Genomic DNA, 4,577 nt, shown 5'->3' on the forward strand with positions numbered 1-4,577 from the left:
TGCCAACACACCAGTTGTCCACGGAGCTGAGGCAGGCTTCATCTAGGACTACTGACATCCCGGTACTACTGACACCCCATCCTTTACTTCATCCAGCTTTGGCTGGTGTTCCTTCACTTCTCCTTTGAAGAGCTGAAGGCTGTCCAGCTGTACCAACAGGGCAGAATAATGAAACCCAGAAGAAAGCAGCCTCTCCTGTGGTTTTCTCAAAGAAAACCAAGTTTGTTTCTCAGTTTAAACAAGTAGCAAGATTTTGGTTTACATTGACTTGGTAAATGTATCAAATCAAGAAAGCTACAGGTCTAGGTAAGCATTTTGCACACTGTGGACACTTCAGCCTCACCAGTTCTGCTGCCCTTTTGGCTCCCAAGTTTTTCAACACCAATTATCCCTCAGGTTATTCCGGTGCATGGTTATTTAAGCAGTCAAAGCCTTCACCCTGACTGAGACATTCATGTTTCACTTGTCCATCAGAAGAGCTTGTGAAGGATTAGAGCCCTGGACCTCCTTGTTCTGCCACTGACTCACTGATTCCCTTTGGTAATATGCCTTGGTTCCTCCTCTCACCTCCAGGACTTGAGTAGCAACTTCCCTCTTCTGGGATGCTTTACTGATCTGTATGCATAGAGCTCGCTTTAAGAGCAAGACAGAAAAAGCTACAGAAATATCATGCTCTCTATTGTAGTGAGCATGATCATTCCTGTTTCACCTCCCTGGGCTCATTCTTGACCTTAGAGTAACTTTTCCCTGTTTGTTTCCAAACACACTTGAAAAGATTGTCATGAAATTAATAGGTATTGACAGGAGGGTCAGGCAGGCAAAACCACATCTGGATGGATACCACAGGCATTAGAAATTATTAAAATGCAGGTCAGATTATTAAAATAGCTTTTTTTTTCCTTTTAAAAAACGAAATAAGAACTATGAGGCCACAAAAATGTGCCTGAAATCTTGACTACAAATCTGGGCTCCAGATACTTCAGTGCTGGGGAGAAGGAGAAAGAGTCTACCACATACAGAGCAACAAAAGCACCAGAAGGGTTTTGTGCTGGAGTGAAAGTTATGCTTGTGACCCTTGTAAGAACTTTTTTAAAAAAAACCTTTGAATAATAGAAGGGAGAGGAAAGGGTGAATGCTGATGAAACAGGATATTGCTGGGACACACACACACATTACACATCATTGGATCTTGACTGTTGACAGTTGTCCTGTCAGAACCCCAGCACTGCTCTGGCAGAATAGACTCTCATGTGCTCTGGCCATGCTGTGCCTGCACTGGGTATTGACCATATTTGCAGTTTCAAAGTTCTTGTTCAAGTGATACAAAAATCTAGATAACAAAATACCATGCCATGAACAACCTCACTGCCAAAAAATAATACCTGGATGTGAGGAACTACTAATTTGTAATTCATAACCATACAGGGAAGTTTAGACATTGCAATGTTTACTGTCTATCTCATTATTCATGTCTCTGCTTTCTACACATTCAAGTTGTGTAAATTAGGAGTGAGGTAAATTCTTGCCTGTCACTTTGCAGAAATAACTTCATTTTGAACAACGTTTTTTATTGTGTTTGGAATTTGGAATTTCTTCTTTGAATTGCATTGAATCCTCAGTGCTGAGGGCCAGCTGAACCCAGCTGGAGCCTGCCAAAACCTCATCTTTGCCTGAGTTTCACATCTCACTCATCACATATTTTCATATGTTCTCTCCTTCGTGTTGCAACCGCATTTTCTTATGGTCTTTCTCTATCCCACATCTTGGAAGTTAAAATGATCCAAACAAGTGTAGTTACACTGCTCTTTCTTTGGAAAGGACCACCCATCTCCCCTCAAGTCTAGGAGCTTGCTGAGGTTGAAGTAGCTGTGAAAAAAATTAAGGACCTTCTTTAAAAACCTCCCAAACCAACAAACTCTAAGACCCCCTATTACAATAAACTTCTCAGAATGCAGTTCACAATTACAATGTATTTTAAATTATATCTACACAAGAGGTTCATATGGCCTTCTGCTGGCTGACTTTGCCATCTAGCCTAATCCCAAAATCTGTGGGTGGTGGGGTTGCTACTTCCCTGCTTGTGGCCCTGGCCTTTGAGCTGTGAGTCAATTTTGCATTATACATTTTGAGCTGACACCCACGCTTGTGCTGAAGTCCAAATTTTCCTTGCATCTCTACAGTTTGGAGGTTGCTTTGGATCTGGATGCATGCCATAGCTCCCTCACCGCCAGCTCCAAGCACACACACAGTCCAGGGAAAAGAGCTCCTCTTGTCAACCAACCCAGTTACTTGTTGTAAAACCCTTTACCTCCCTCCTACAGGAGACAGCTCTGCCCTTGCTCTTTACAATCTGAAGTAAAACCAAAAGCCAGCTGGGTAGAGCTGTGGTAGAGAGGAAGGGATCTGACATTTAGTGTTAGACACAGACTGTCCTGCTTTGCAGCTCTAGCCAGCACATTGGGGTGTATGTTGGTACAAACTGGCTTCAAAATCCTCCCAGATACAGCCTGCAGAGTTCAATGTCCTCTTCCTGAAGTGTTACCTGCAATCCACACTGAGCAATATACACTGAGAAAGAGCCCCCAGATACTGGTTCCTTCTGTAAGGCTCATGTTAGTGCCTGCCCAGCTCTGACCTCTCTGCACATTTCTGCCCAGTCCCAAGGCACCTCCATCCTTCCTGGGTCTTTTCTCCCCACTTCATAACAATTCTGAACAACTGCAGCACAGTGAAGCAGCCAAATCAGGAGCTCTCTCAAGTGTAAACTCTTGGGGGTTTGATTAATGGAACTGCTGCATTGTGGCTCTGGCTTGCAGCAGTGTTGGCACTTTGTGAAACACATCCCATCCATGTGTTTTACTACAACAATGAAAACCTCTTTACCTGCTTTTTTTTCTACAGCTGAAGCTACCTAATTCCACCTGGATAGTAAAGGCTGTACAACCTCCATTCAGACTGCCTTCAATGAGTTTGTTAGCCCATAAATAACATCAATCAGCAGTTGTTTTTGAGGTAGGGAAGTAACTTGACAGATTCTTTCAAAGGAGAATTAGATTCCTGATTATCTGTGACCTTGTGTGTTTCAGAATCATTACAGCCATTACAGGACATCACTTGTCTTTACTTTGACTGTTCCTGCTTCTTTTGCATTCTCCAACATTTTTCCTATTGATTTTCAAAGAAACTGATGGGGTCATGCTGTGGCCCTCAGCAGACACAAATCCTTAGTGCCTCCAGCAGCTTATAATCAGCGTGTGGAATGAAAAGCCGTACATCGCAGGACCGGTTAAATTTTGCATCTCTGCCTGGGAGACTGAGGCAGAAGCGGCATCCATGGAGGGAACTTGCCAGTTAGGGCAATTGCCTGGAAAATGGGCTAACACCCTGGGGAGCTGCTGGGATAATTCAGCCTTCCTGGGACCCTCCTGATTGTGCTGCAGTTAAACCAATGTCCTGCAAAAGCGACACTCAGGCACACAGCCCGTATTTTCACAGATTTCCCAATTGCCTGCCAGAGGCACTTGGCGGGAGTAGAGCTGTAACTCTTGCAACAAAACCTGAGCAGAGAGGAGAGCTCAGTGCAGTGACAGGGTGGTGTGACTGGTCCTGAGCATTTTGAAACCACTCTCGTGTTTGCAATGTGATAGCTCTGGAGGTGTTTTAATGCACAGCCTGCTGCCATCATGGTACCACCTGGAGTCGAGGGAAGAGAGGCTGGATAAGCCAGTGCAACGTGGGGTTTTACACATTTACTAACTCTGAGCTCGAGCTGAAATCAAAGAGCAGCTGTCACGAACACTTCCATGGGAGGTGCCTGAGGTAATTTTTCCATAGTTTTCAGAATAACTCAACATCTTTGCAGAATTGTCTGGGAAATGCTGTGTGTGAGGCACTCTTTTCCCATTTTCAAGCCTCCATGGGTGCAGTGATGGAAGGGGTTAACTGGGCGAGAGGCGCGGGAATTCTGGAGACTTTTTCAGATACCTGGGTACCTTGGGCTCCGAAATGTTGACCTCTGACTCTCTAAGTTTATCAGCACGTTCACTAATCAGGGGTGTTTAATGGAACAGCCACATGGATTCCTGGCATTCTTGAAACGTTATGACCCTGTCAGTTGTATGAAGACTGAAAGTCTCTTGCTTTTGAACTCACTAGAGTTTGCACTGTCTTAGAAGCCTTTGATAAATACTTGCTGGATTTCTTACCTAGTTGCTCTAATCTGCCCAAGGTCACCACTCCAGAAAAAAAAAGGTTTCATTTTGTGGGCATTCATCACTTAAATGGATCGAATTAATGTTTTCTGTAATTCTGGAGTGGTAAAGAGCACTGTGTGTCATGTTTTTAAAAAAACAGCAGATAAAAGGTTTATTTTCCTGTAACATGTGAGGGGGTTTGTATTCACTGTCAGACTCTAAAGACCTGTGAAAAACAAATGCAAAATATGTTTTTCCATTAAAAAACCCTAACATTACTTAAATAGATCTCCCTCAAGTACCCAAAGGTTTTATCAACAGTGTCCATGTGCATGTTTTTCCTTCACAGTTCACATTAGAGAGTTTAAGCACAAAGGCCTGGAT

Source organism: Coloeus monedula (genome assembly GCF_965178545.1).
Source record: "Coloeus monedula genome assembly, chromosome: 18".
Taxonomy (NCBI): Eukaryota; Metazoa; Chordata; class Aves; order Passeriformes; family Corvidae; genus Coloeus; species Coloeus monedula.